We start from the raw sequence: 15,112 nt of genomic DNA, 5'->3' as shown, positions 1-15,112 counted from the left end.
AAACCTATAAGGGAGAGAGAGCGGCACACTGAAGTTTTGCTGATATTTATTTTTTCACCAGAAAGCATGGGTAGTCACAAGAGTTAGCAAAGGTGGACAAACCACAGGGGTGAAATTATACATAAGCTTCCTATTTTAACCCATTTCCCAATTAATATGTTACTTTACAATACAGCATTACACTGAAGTGGGTATTCTACTGCTGTCCTTTAAGTTCCTGATTTAAATAAGGGAACTAAGGTAAAACATATTAATTCACTATAGATTTAAGTGTATACAGTGTGTTATGTGTATTTACTAAAACTATGGGCCATATTATCAAGAGAGGGCGATACATTATCGCCGCTTTTATCGGCAGGAAACTGCCCCTAAAGCGGCGATAATGGGCTTGATAATATGCCCTTGTGAATTCCCTAGAAGTCCAGGTTAACACCAGAACCTGGGCTTCTATATTCACAAGGGCATATTATCAAGCCCATTATCACCGCTTTAGCTGCAGTTTCCTGTTGATAAAAACGGCGATAATGTATCGCCCTTGCTTAATAATATGGCCCCAGGTTCCCCCTCATCTACAGCCTTTTTGATTTGCCTTGATATACTCCTGCAGTTCCTGGGTTGTGACGAAGGAGTGTCTTTCCTCCTTTCCTTCTTTTGTTTCCCTTCTTCCCCTGACTACCTTTTGTTGCTAGACATAATACAAGCACAATAGGTGGTTGGGAGAAGCTGTGGACTATTCTTCAGTTCCCTGACGTTCCTGTAGAAAACACAGGTGAGATCTTGACACTAAGGGGCAGATTTACAAGCCCCTTGTGTCACTTTTGCATCACTTTTAACATGGGAAAAGTGACGCAAAAGCGGCGCAAGGGGCTTGTAAATCTGCCCCAAAGTATGTATTGCCACAACAGAGCCCTACAGTGAACGCTGCTGTGCATATATTTTACAACATATTGCCACGTGCTCCATGTGTGGTGTATGTTCTGTATTCTACACTTACTCTGTGCTATACATACATGCACTGTGCTCAACTTACACCATGTTTCCTGGGTTTTACATGTATTTGTGCTCACTGCAGGGGACTGTGTTCGACCTCATGGCCACAGGTCCAAATACGGCAAATTCTCTCAGCCTTTCATCTTTTCTGAAGTCGAGAAAATTAGTACTATTGAGTTGGGTAACCAATAGACGTCTGTTATTCAGCACCAAGATGCCCCTTTGTAGGTGAAAGTGAGCTTTACAAATACACGTTATGTTACGTTATTTTGATGAACTGCCCCCACCTAACAATAAAAACTGTAACAAAAAAGCATTAGAACAGGCAGGGAAAAATTGACAGCACTGCATAAACAAAAACACTAGAACACATTTTTGTGTTAATTCTGGTTTTTATTAGGATACTTCAGTTGTATATAATGTTTTCTAGGTTACATTTAAGGTGACAAAATGGTTATAACCCTTTTTTATTATAGCTTATAACTTTTAAATGTACTGCACAACATTCACAATGCTCTACAACACATATTAAAAACGTTAACAAAGAAAATAGCTCAGTCTAAACACTTATAAGGCCACAAAGGAGAGACCTATTGGCTATGCCAATGCTTGTTTTGTTTGAGGAGTTGAACAAGCAATAACAGAAATTAAAAGTTCTGTGCTACAATGTTGGACCCGGCCTCGTGGCGTGGTCCTACCCCTCCCGCATGGCGGGCCCGGGACGACATCGGCCCTCCATCGACCCGCTGTCGCCCCCTTGGCACTACCCTCCACGAACTCTCGACAAGAGCAGCCACCCTGGCAACCCCCGGCTCTCCCCCTGGTACACGGCGAACCCTACGCGCACCAACTCTGCAGGTCCGGCTACCACTCCGGACCACCATTTCAGGACCGACTCCACCATGGGCCCATCACGTCCTGAGCACGTGGCCTCGGCCCGACCCCGGCCACGGCCCCAGCGAAGCCTCAACATCGAGGCACCAAGATCCCCCCAGGTGGTAGAGTGGCCACTCGACGGATCCAAGAGGAGGGGAGTTTCGATGGCCCTCCAGCCGTCCCCGGACGCCTGGTATCGATCGCCCACCGGCCTCCCTGGGCGCTGGCTCCACCCCCCTGCTGGGTGTCTGGACACCACCATCCCGGCCCCTCTGACCCCCAGGCGCGAGGGTCCGGACATCAAAGGACTCCAGTCCTATATCTGGGCTAGCCCTGGATTAGGACGGCAGTTGTATCCTGGAGTCGAGAGCCCTGCTGACGCTGTCGCGGCTGACCCCCAGAAGAACTCGCTACCCTGAACCCTGAAACCCTCGTTGGAGTCCTGCTGGCGCTGCCGCGGCCCATCCTCGCTGAAACCATCTTGGGAGCCTGCTGGCGCTGCCGCAGCCCATCTTCGCTGAAACCATCTTGGAGTCCTGCTGGCGCTGCCGCGGCCCATCTTCGCTGAAACCATCTTGGAGTCCTGCTGGCGCTGCCGCGGCCCAGCCTCGCTGAAACCATCTTGGGAGCCTGCTGGCGCTACCGCGGCCCATCTTCGCTGAAACCATCTTGGGAGCCTGCTGGCGCTGCTGCGGCCCATCCTCGCTGAAACTACCTCGAAGCCTGCTGGCGCTGCCACGGCCCAACCTCGTCGAAACCATCTTTGGAGTCCTGCTGGCGCTGCCGCGGCTCGACCTTTCGGAACCCCCCAGCTCGAGGATTGAGAGCTGTGCGCAGGGTATCCCTACGCCCAACCAGTACCGAGACTGTCCCGCTACCCTGTTCCCTGTTACCGAGACTTTACGGATCCCTCGATCCGCTTGTACATATTGCCGAAGATAACCAACCTTTATTACTGATAAAGCCTAAGAACTTATCCTCTTGTGTGGTGTCCATTTGTAGTGGTGTCATTGCTCTGCTGATACGATTCTAGGAGAGGACCCTCACCCAGGAGGCCTCTCGACAACGCTCGGCCTTTTCCAGAAGGAGGGGTGGACCCAGCGGTGGTCAGTCAGACATCTTCTGCCTCCCCCAGGATCGCCTTTCTAACATACTATATTTTCTGAAAAAGCAAAAGGAACAAATGATGGATGGAATGCTGAAAAATACAAACATTCATCCCCAGTCACAAAAATCCAGCTATAGGCAAATCAATCTTGACCCTGTTCCTCATGGGAACAGTCCAGCCTGAACTGACAAGCCAGGTCCTGGGGGTAAATGTTTGCATTGTTCAGCATTCCGTCCATCATTTGTTCATTTTGCTTTATTCGCCTTAAGTGGGAAGGATATGCCCAGATGTGGGTCCAGTGCTCACTGCGCCACTGGATACAGCTAGCTTAGCTGATGAGGGGTGATGCCCCGAAACCAGCACCAGGATGCTTGTTTCCGGTCCTGGGAGGACCTGGCTTGACAGTTTGGGTTGGACTATTCTCATACGGAACAGTGTCAAGACTGATTATCATATGGCTGGGTCCAAACTTGTGTGGCGTGGTGAGCAAAAGAATGATGAATTAAACCCAGATCCTTGTGACTGGGGGTGAATGTTTTTATTGTTCAGCATTCCGTCCATCATTTGTTCCTTTTACCATATTTTCTTCAATCACACCTTGATTGGCCTGACATTGGTATCTAAGATCCCATTAATCCCCTCTGCATTTTGCACCTTGGTGTATTTTACACCAAAGAATCCTGACAGGGCACTTAGTCGTCAGATTCCAGCTATGGTACTGCACGGTCAGGGGGAACAGCCATTACAACGCGGGTTTTACCACGCGTTGCTTTTACATCGCATGCGTTACAACGCATGCGATGTTACAACGCGTGGTAAAACCACGCATACCATTACATCGCATGCGCTTTTACAACGCATGCGATGTAATGTGTAATGGTGGCGGCGGGGGCAGCTATACATGTCGTTGTGAGGAATCTTAGGCTGTTTCCTCACAACGACGTGAAGCAAGCAGGAAGGAGGATCAGGATCCGACGGCGACACTGGAGAGGAGAGGGGTAAGGGGGGTTGTGCAAGGGCGGGGGGTAATTTTGTAGGGTTTAGGGTAGTTTAAAAGTAGTGTGGTATTGTTTGTGTTGTGTGTGTTTTTTTTTAAACGTTTTAGTCTGTGTTGTGGTGTTGCCATGTTTGTTTAGTGTAGTGTATTGGGGAGGGTAGTGTAGTGTTTATGTAGTGTAGTGATTTAGGTTTTAGGGTAGTGTAGTGTTGTAGTGTTTGTTTATTGTAGTGTATTAGGGTTTAGAGTAGTGTAGGGTTGGGAGTAGTGTGGGTAGCGTAGTAGTGTTTTAGGGTTTAGGGTAGTGTAAGGGTGGGGGTAGTGTGGGTAGCGTAGTAGTGTTTTAGGGTTTTGGGTAGTGTAGGGGTGGGAGTAGCATGGGTAGCGTAGTAGTGTTTTAAGGTTTAGGGTAGTGAAGGGGTGGGAGTAGTGTAGGTAGTGTAGTAGTGTGGTAGTGTTTTTGGGTTGGGGTAGTGTAGGGGTGGGAGTAGTGTGGGTAGCATAGTAGTGTTTTAGGGTTTAGGGTAGTGTAGGGGTGGGAGTAGTGTGGGTAGTGTAGTAGTGTGGTAGTATTTTTGGGTTGGGGTAGTGTAGGGGTGGGAGTAATGAGGGTAGTGTGGTAGTGTTTTAGGGCTTAGAGTAGTTTAGGGGTGGGAGTAGTGTGGGTAGCGTAGTAGTGTTTTAGGGTTTAGAGTAGTTTAGGGGTGGGAGTAGTGTGGGTAGCGTAGTAGTGTTTTAGGGTTTAGGGTAGTGTAGGGGTGGGAGTAGTGTGGGTAGCGTAGTAGTGTTTTAGTGTTTAGGGTAGTGTAGGGGTGGGAGGAGTGTAGGTAGCGTAGTAGTGTTTTAGGGTTTAGAATAGCGTAGGGGTGGCAGTAGTGTGGGTAGCATAGTAGTGTTTTAGGGTTTAGGGTAGTGTAGGAGTGGGAGTAGTGTGGGTAGCGTAGTAGTGTTTTAAGGTTTAGGGTAGTGTAGGGGTGGGAGTAGTGTGGGTAGCGTAGTAGTGTTTTAGGGTTTAGAGTCGTGTAGGGGTGAGAGTAGTGTTGGTAGCGTAGTAGTGTTTTAGGGTTTAGGGTAGTGTAGGGGTGGCAGTAGTGTGGGTAGCGTAGTAGTATTTTAGGGTTTAGGGTAGTGTAGGAGTAGTGTAGGTAGTGTAGTTGTGTGCTAGTGTTTTTGGGTTGGGGTACTGTAGGGGTGGGAGTAGTGTGGGTAGCGTAGTAGTGTTTAGGGTAGTGTAGGGGTGGGAGTAGTGTGTGTAGCGTAGTAGTGTTTTAGGGTTTAGGGTAGTGTAGTGGTGGGAGTAGTGTGGGTAGTGTAGTAGTGTGGTAGTGTTTTTGGGTTGGGGTAGTGTAGGGGTGGAAGTAGTCTGTTGTGTAGGTGTAGGGATAGGGATGTAACTTACCTTGCATACTTTTACCACGAATATAGCTTTACCACGCATGCCTTTGCGTTGTAATGGCATGCGTGGTAAAGGCATACTCGTGGTAAAAGTATGCGATGTAATGGCATGCGATCTCATTGATATTGCGTAGTAATACCCGCGTTGTATTGGCACGCGTGGTATTAGTATGCGAGGTAATGACATACATTCCACGGTCAGTGATACACGGATCTCTATGTACGAATGCACAACCATACCAAGCATTGTCTAATGTGTATGAATCCTATTCCAATTTAACACTCATCTTGGTGATGCCTGAATGTATAGCCACATGGTAATTTCAAACTAGTTACTTACATTCTGCAAAGTCTTCTCTGGTAGAGACTCTATCTAGCAGCAGATTCCTTACTTAAGCATATTCCCCAGGCATCAGACAGTACTTCTGCGCAGGTATTTGGTGTTAATCGGCTCCTGTGGCATCATCTGCATTCTACTTGCTAGAAGTGACGTGCAGTGACTATATAGGCATCACCCTAGTACACTGACATCAGTTTCTTTTGCGACTTTCCACTCCAGAAGTGCAGAGCCACGAGGATTACTGACCACAGGTGTGGAAATCTATGGCTCCTATAGCGATAAATCCTTAAGTCTATAATCTTGTCAGAGATTGGGAAGGATGGGTGGTTTGGTGACAAATCTGCAGCTAGATAGTCTCTCACAGATAAGGTATTAATGAAGGTAAGTAACTTGTTCATCAGACAGAGACTTTTAGCTGCAGATTCCTTACCTTAGAATCGATACCCAAGCAATACCTCCCGGAGTCAGGGCTGCAATACGAATTATAATAAGAAGTTCTGAGGGACCGAACGGGTAAAATGACCGACTCGCCGAACCTGACTGTCTAGACAGTAGTGCATAGTAAACGTGTGCAAAGAAGCCCACGTTGCTGCCTGACAGATTTCCAGGACCGGAACTCCGCGTGCTAACGCATTGGTCGCAGCATTGGCTCTGCTAGAATGAGCTCACAAACCCTTGGGTGTTGCTTGGGTGCAGGACCCTGCCCTATTGCTATGACAGAGAATCCTCCCAAAACGATAGACTGATCAGAGGACCAATGCTCAAGCTCAACAGCTCTGGAAACCAGACTCCGTGTGCCCAATCTGGAGTCACAAGAATGAATTGGGCCCACTTGTTCCTGTTCTTCTTGAGAACTCTGGGCAGGTGCGGTATTGGTAGAAAGGCGAACAGGAGGATGGAGCTACACTTGAAATGAAAAGCTTCTTCGAGCAAGAATATTCTTAGAAGCACCAGCACACACAAATGCTGGCATTGCACTTTTTTGACAGAGGTGAACAGATCTAACTAAGATTCTCCCCAATCTTAAAAGAGACCTTGTGTCACCTTTGGGTGGAGACACCATTTGTGATCTGCTAGGCGCTGCTGGCTGAGTTTGTCCCCTCTGGCTTTCAGAGAGCCTGCCTGTTGTTGAATGGGAAAAAGCCCTTTACAACAAGGTTTTTACCTTGTTGTGCCTTTACCACACATTTAAGGTAAGTTGAGGGTGTTGGGAGGTCTCCCCTCATGAATACATTGTTTTCCTATTTAAAAACAATGCATGGTATTGGCATGCGTTGTAAATGCACATTCGCTGTAAAAATATGCATGCTAAAAAATGCGTGGCAAAGGCATACGATGCATTTACCTGCGTTGAACCGTCGTACAACCATGTTGAACCACTAGGGAAAGGCCCTGGTGTTCTAACCATGTCCGGAGGTGCAAAGCCTCTTGACAAAGGGTCCTCAAACCCATCCTGTCTTGTTTGTTGCAGTACTACATTGCGGTGGCTTTGTCCATGAACATCTGTGCTAGCCTTCTCCTACTTGAAGGAAGAAAGGCTTTCAATGCTAAACTGATTGCCCAAAGCTCTAAAACATTGATTTGGAGAACCGATTCCGCCAGAGACTAGAGTCCTCTGATATGCACCTCTCCTAGATGGCCACCCCAGCCCATAAGTGATGCATCTGTCACTACAGTCAGCTCAGGTTGGGGAAGGGAAAGGGGTCAGCCACTGACCCAATCGCGGTTCATTAGTCACCACTGCAGATATTGTGCAGTCCCCTCTGAGATCTAGACCATGTAGGAGAGATTCCCCTGATGCTCCGCCCATTGAGACTTCAGGTCCCACTGCAGAGCCAGCAGGCATGTACTACAAGCAGGATGCAGGAGGCCATGAGGTTCAACAACTTCACGGTCATTCTTACCAAAATCCAGAATAGAGGCTGAAACATTGGTATCAGAGCCTGAATGTTCTGGACTCACCACTTAGGAGTATAAGCCCGAAACTGCACTGTGTCCAGAACAGATCAGATGAAAGGAAGAGTCTGAGAGGGAGTCAGGTGGGACTTAGGTACATTGACAGCAAACTCCAGTGAGTACAGAAGCTTTGCCATAGTCTGGAGGTGGGATATGACAAAAGGTGTGAGCCCGCCTTCAACAGCCAATCACAGATGCACGGAAAGACTGAAATCCCTGATCTCCGGAGATGAGCTGCAACCATCACTTTTGTGAACACCTAAGGGGCACTGTTAAGGCCGAAGGGGAGCATGGCAAACTGAAAGTGCTCTTGGCCCACCATGAACCACAGTTAATGTCTGTCGGCAGGCAGGTCAGGGATGTGGAAATAAGCGTCTTGCAAGTCCAACGCCACCATCCAGTCTCCTCGATGTAGGACAGACAGGACTTGTGTGAGCATGAGCATCTTGAATTTCTCCTTTTTCAGGAAGAGGTTGAGAAGGTGCAGGTCTAGAATAGGACTAAGGCCTCCATCCTTCTTGGCACTAGAAAGTAGCTGGAATGGCAACCACAACCTACTTCTGAGAACCTCTCATAGCTCCCTTGGCCAAGAGAGCTGACAGTTCCTGATGCAGCAAGGTGAGCTGGCCCATGTCATCTTGTCGTAATTTCTTGACATGGGATGGGGGTGGTCAGAAAGGGGAGGGAGTATCCCCTTTGGGCAAGCTGCAAAACCCAACAGTCGGATGTTATTGACCTCCAGTGGTGTAGGTGATGTTGTATCCTTCTCCCCACTGGTTACCCATGATGTTCAGAGGGAAAACTAAAGGGGTTTGGAGACTAAGGCTCCCAGGGGGGAGGGGGGTGGGGGTAGGTGGACTGGCCTGACTTCTGGCTGCCTGTCCCATGTGGTCTGTGGTAACAGCATACTCGGCTACTAAAAGACTGCAAAACGTCCTGGACATGGTGGCTGGGAGGGTAGAGACACGGTTGGAAACCCTTTACGTTGGAACGAAACTGGAAAAAGGCAGACTGAGTTGTTGAGAGGTCATAGAAAGGCCCAAGGGTCTGGCCGTAGCCCTACAGTCCTTGAAACCCTCCAGCGCTGAGTCTTGCTTCTCACCAAACAGACAGGAGACATCAAAGTGCATGTCCATGAGTGAAGCTTGCACATCCCCATAAAAAAGCCAGGAAATCATTCTGCCCTGCTAGTCAGTTGTATCAGGCCCACATCATATGGTGAACTTGGCTGCATCTCTCTCATCAGCAATTGGCTGAGATAGTATGACTTGGGCCTCTTCCAGGACCACAGGCAGCACCGGCCCACCCAAGTCCCAGATCTATGGGAGTATCGACCCAAGAGTTATGCAGAGTTTACTAACCACAATGCCTGGCTGGGAGAAGAAAACATCCTCTTACAATAGGTACCCAGCCTTTGGAATTCCCTATCCGGTTGGGTGGTAGGAAAGGTGGTAGGGTTAGTTTTGGACATAAAGGCTTGACCCACATAGCTATCTGAGTTGGGGAGCTGTGTGGGAAAACAGGGGTTCCCTGTGGTGGGACTAGGCCAGTAGGTAATCAGTGCATGGCTTGGACTAAGCCCCGAGAAGGACATCTGTAAGGGCTTCATTAAATGGGAGTAATGGCTCTATGGGGCCAGCTCCTGGCAGAAGAACCTCCGTCAAGATGTTTGTCTTGACTGCCACTGAGAGCAGCGTCAGGTCCAGGACCTGCCCGTCTTGCTGATGGCGGAAGAGAGGGTGCCTCCGGGCACACCCTATATTAGATGTCAGGTGTGTAGGCTTTGGGAGATGGTGGTTGCTAGAGTGATATGCTGTCCCCGTAGGCACATTAAGATATATATTAAAATTGGAGACTTTAAGAGACGAAGTGTCTCTGTACACCTTCAATAGGAACCTTTCAAAATCCCTTGAGGTTTCACAATGCACTGTTGCACTTTTGCAGGCCTGGTCTCCACGCACGTGAAGCTCTTTTTATAAAATATGATGCAGAGAATAAGCTATGAAATGGACAAAGAATATTTTATCCAATTGAAGCATTACAAAACCTTTTCAGAAAACATAGTATTTTAAACCCCCGAACATTATCTACAGTTTCTGTTAGAGCACAGTGTAAGGCGCTGTATCCTTCTTTTGCAATTGGGTATTCTCCCTTTAAAAACATATTCCGCCAGATGGGACGCCCCAAATACTACTCTAGGCAAATGTGACTTGTGAAATGGTGGACCACAAGATCTGTACCATGTATTATTAATTTGTCATAACCCTATATAGGTAGAGGCTAAGCGTCGATATGTAAAGCCAATCCATTTAAGACATAATGCTATTTTAGCTCAAGATCTAATCATGGTGTATAAGTCTCCCCCAAATGAATGTGTTTGTTGTAACTTGTTTAAGTTTTTAAAGAGTTTCTTAAAGTTATTTTAAAGAAATAGTGCACAAATGTAGTAGTTTTAACTATTGTATGTTGCTCGTGTCGACCACAAACTATTTACCTGTCTTTTCTTATAAAGAGTTTAAAAAATGTTTTTAATAACATAATCTAACACTTTCTATTTTATGTACTCGGATTTGTTGACGTCAGTTGAGGTCTGAATCAAATAAAACTATTTGTCATTATTTGTCATTTGTTTGGTGGAATTGGAACTAGGCAGGACGGGGCGTTGTATGGGAGAATTTTTGTCTCAGTGTTCTAAACAATTGTCAAGAGCAGTGGATGGCCGGGGTTATTGGGGAGCGGTTGCTGATTGTCTTGTTAGATTCGAAATGATAGTGAGCCATAGTTTTAATTGTGACATGCCTATGTAACTTGTATCGTTTAGTGACAGACAAGGGAACCCTAAAGGTAAGCAAGGACCTAGGGTATCAGTTAATTACATAGAACAATGGTCCTTGTTAAAGCAAATGATTCCAAACAAACAATAAATATAGAAGGCAGTCAATTCTATATAATCTAACCAGCCAGATAGAAAATTGAATGCAAATAAAATGATTTATCTGTCAAGGGACAGTTGCAATATCCAGTAAGATACAGTCCTGTATCCAGAACAATACATAGAACAAGTGTGACAAGGTGACAAGGTGATAATTTAAACAAAATCATAAAGAAACCATAAAGAAATTCAAAACAGTCAGGCGGAATAGGGAAATTGCTTGTTCATAGTTATACATAATGCGGCAAGCTTAATAGGTAGTAACACACGTGACACAAGGGAGTAGAAATATTTGTGTGCACTATGTTTTTTAGAGGTCGACGACGTTTCGATCCCGTTCAGGGGATAACTGCGATCATCATCAGGACAGAAATACTGTAAGCCTGAGATATCAATAATTACAAAACTGACATCACACTGAAAACATAAGGAATAGGGGAAAAAAGGGGGAAGGAAGAAAATTGAATTATTAAATAAGCGAGCTAGTACTTCATGTCACTCACAAACAGTCCACTCAAAAAGTCCTAAGACCTAGGTTCACCGTTGGGCATACTGAGAGTAACTCCTGGGAAATCCATACAACCTATTAAGTTATGGGAACCAATTAATAAAGGCTATCAATGCCGTGATGGCGAGAAACATCATGATGTGTAAGGATAGGAATTTTTAGAGTGTAGAAGTGAACCGCCGAGTGTGGGTGAGAACACAAGTGACATGACTTGACCAGAAAGGACTGGACTCGTATCTGGTATGGAGCTGCTGAGTGGTGGAGGATCATGCTAGAAAAAGGACTGAGAAAAGGCACGGAGCTGAAAAAGAGAGCAGGCATATCATGCAAGGGGTACGTGAGCGCCAAGCTGAGTGAGGCAACAATGCATAATTATACCTCTTAGCCCATGATGAGAAGGCACATCAGTTCCGGGGGGAAAACGGCAAGTAAAAAATCTTAGCTTGGTCGGTGTGGTTCCTGGGGGAGAAAAATAGGGAGGGTTGGGCTCTTCTGATAAAGCGCATGGAGAATGGCCGGGTGAAGGCGGCAGAGGGTCAGAAATTACCTTGATAATTGCTTCAATGGGCATGCAGGTTTGGGGGGGGGTATTCTGCTACGATTGAAGCCTGTTAGCTGCGGAGGAAAGAAAAAAGGGGCTCAGAACACGGTCTGGTGTCGGCACCGGAACGGGCAGCAGAGGAACTGCTCCTACCTTGAAATTGCACGTTGGCGGGGTTAACAGGTGGTGTTGGAAATTACTGCGTTGTGAAGGTCGGTGCCGTGCAGTGGACAGTCTCCAGATGTGTGTGCTGGGCGTGTATCACGGGCGCAATGGCTCAGGGAGTCAGTGGTGGAGGGGAGGGATATTTGGTTGCGGACGTGGAGGAATGGAGCGTGGACCGGAAGTCAGTCGGAATGGAAGTGTATTGATGGCAACATGGTGGCCATTTTGGGTGTGGGTATCGAATGGGTGATAGTGTTGAGGACGCATGCAATGAGCTGGCAGATCCATGAAAAAAATTATTATTTACAGCGGTAAGAGCTGCCCTGAATAGGTGGTCTTTTATGTTACGGCTCTTTCTAAAGGTAAACAGGGGACGATCAATTTTCAAAGTCCCGGCATTGAGTATTGTCCAATGTTTAAGAATGGATTTAATGTGAGCCTGGGCTGGGAGGATCGCTTGACGTTGGCGACGCCGCTTTATGCTTCAGAACGTCTGGGCGGTCTTTGGTCCTCCAAGGGTTTCGACCGTTGGGACTTGATTGGGATCTCTAAAGTGGGGGATGTATATTCTAAGGGTTCGGTGCGCCCGTTTCAGGCCCTCCAGGCTGACTACGGCCTGAGTAGTCGGGAATTCTTTCGTTATTTACAGATCAGGCACGCTTTGGTTTCGGTGTTTGCTCCTGGTGAGATTCCGCCTGACTCTTCCCCACTTGAAGACCGTGTCCTTGACGAACATCTTCCTGATAGCACTATCTCCCTGATTTATAAAAAGCTGATTAACAATCGGACTGACTTATTGGCCCGGCTTCGGGAACAGTGGATGGGAGATGGGTTGGAACTTGATGATGAGGATTGGCAATCGGCCCTCTCCTCTCCGAAGGAGGTGGCTATACCGGCTCGACTCCGTTTGGTCCAATTGAAGATCCTTCATCGGGTGTACGTGACGGGACCGCGACTGATGGTGATGGGCTTTTCCTCCGATGGACTGTGTAAGCGTGGATGTGGTTTGCGTGCTACTTTCCTGCATATTCTTTGGGAGTGCCCGATGGTGGCTGCTTATTGGGTGGCCGTGCTTGATCTGATGACTGTGGTGACGGGGATATCCTTGCGACCGGAACCTCGTCGCTGTCTTTTGAATGTTTGGGAGCCCACGGACTATTCGGTGGCACAGACTAGATGGGCCACCCTGGGCTATATGATCGCGAAGCGAGATATTGCGCAACTCTGGGGGGCCTCCAGGCCCCCTGCCCTCTCGCAATGGGAGGATAATATGGATTGGTCCATGTTCCGTGAGAAAACTTTATGTGGCCAGGGGTAGACCCAGGGCATGGGTGAAGGTGTGGGGTCAATGGAACGAATATCGTGGCGACATTTGTACTCCTCCCCTTGTGGACACTGTCGAGATTACTCTATCTCCCTAGGCTGGCGTTCCCGGAATCTTCATATAGGGACTGAGCTGGTGTCACCGGCTCTTCCCCCCTTCTTCTTCCTGGTCTCTGCCCCCCCTCCCCCCTCCCCCCCCCGCTTTATACTCCTTAGTGCTTAGGATATTATTATTGCACCTCCGTTGCTGTTCCCCCCTTGCGTCCCTTGGGCTGACCTTCAGTGATACACTCTCGCCTTTTTTGTATGTTTGTTCTTTCATATATATAAAACCTGTTTTGGTCCTGTATGTAATGTGGAGTATTGCATTGTTGATTGACGGTTACCTCTGCGGGCTTATGTGATATGTCTCTCCTCCTTTTTAGCGGCTGGCCCGTGTGGTTGTAGGCCCATCCTTGTACATTTCTGCTTGCTCAAATAAAGGTTTTTAAAAAAAAAAAAAAAAAAAAAAAAAAAAAAAAGAATGGATTTGCGTATGGCATTTGACACCGGTGAAAAAGTGGTGACACATACTATGCCTTTTTGGTCGGCTTTGGGTTTAGAGATGAGCAATACTTCCTGTGGGTAATACCAAGCCCTTTTGCGTGCATTACGAACCAATAATTTCAGGTAGCCACAAGCTTCTAGCTTAGATGAAAGTATGGATGCTTCATGGAAGTAGTCTTCCTTGTGAAAGCAATTCCTCCTAACTCGTAAAAATTGTGAGTAAGGAAGAGAGTCACGGAGTGCTCAGGGATGGTTACTGTTGTATTTAAGAAGCGTATTCCTTTCCGTGGGCTTGCGGTATAGTCTAGTAAGCAGTTCATTATTATGGTGGTAGATAGTAAAGTCCAGAAATGCTATTGAGGATCTGTTGTGTGTCAGTGTGAAGGTAAGACCCTGAAAGTTGTTATTAAGCCAATGAAGGAACTGGGTAAGGCTACTTTCTGTGGAACGCCATATTATAAAAAATATCATCAATAAAGCGTTTCCACAAGGTAATCCCTTCAAAAAATGGGTTGTTTTAGGTGAGAATTCTGGATGTTTCCAAGTGATCCATGTACAGAATTGCTAGATTAGGTGCAAAAACCGCGCCCATTGAAGTGCCCTTCACCTGCTGATAAAATTTGTCTCAAAGGAAAAGAAATTCCTGGTGAGGCATATTTCCAGTAATTGTAGTATGAAGGTGGTGGGAACATTATGTGCACATGTTTTTTTGTCTAAAATGTATTCCATGATAAGCAGCGCCTCTACTTGTGGTATATTGGTGTAGAGCGATTCAACATCAAGAGTACACAAAATTTCAGACTCACTGTTGAAGGGATGGTGCTCCACCAAATTAATCATAGACATATTTTCCCTAACATAACACTCCGTATGGGGGACAAACTCTTTTATGAAGTAATCCACATACTGTCCAAGGGGCTCCAAAATGGAGCCGCACCAGGAGACGATGGGACGTCCAGGAGGTGTGGTTTCATTTTTATGGATTTTAGGTAGGGTGTAAATTACAGGTGTACGGGCAGATTTGATGTTAAGAAATTAAAACTCCTTAAGACTAAGGAAGTCTTGATTTTTGCCGTCAGTTGTTATTTGCTGGATCAGTTTGTGGAGTTCAGTGGTAGAGTTGGTGGGAAGCCTACAGTAATGATCTGTGTTCCTGTGTTGGCGTGATGGAGCGGTAATTTCTTCTGGTAGTTTCTCAATGCAAAACCCTCATGCTACCTCTAATTTACCGCTCAAAAGGTGTTGGGCCCTTCACACCATGTATTACCTTCAGGAGACTTTAAATAAACCTGAACATTCAAAAATGCAATTTTATTATTCAAGCCAATAAAGAGAGTTGTTGAGTATTTAAAGGGTTTTATTTTGTAGTCAAAAGTTAAGTTTTTCTCTAACCCTTTATTCATTAGTAAAATATCAATCAGGTTACAGAATTTGG

This window comes from Lissotriton helveticus, chromosome 5_1 (assembly GCF_964261635.1).
Source record: "Lissotriton helveticus chromosome 5_1, aLisHel1.1, whole genome shotgun sequence".
Classification (NCBI taxonomy): Eukaryota; Metazoa; Chordata; class Amphibia; order Caudata; family Salamandridae; genus Lissotriton; species Lissotriton helveticus.
This window is presented reverse-complemented; position numbering follows the sequence as displayed.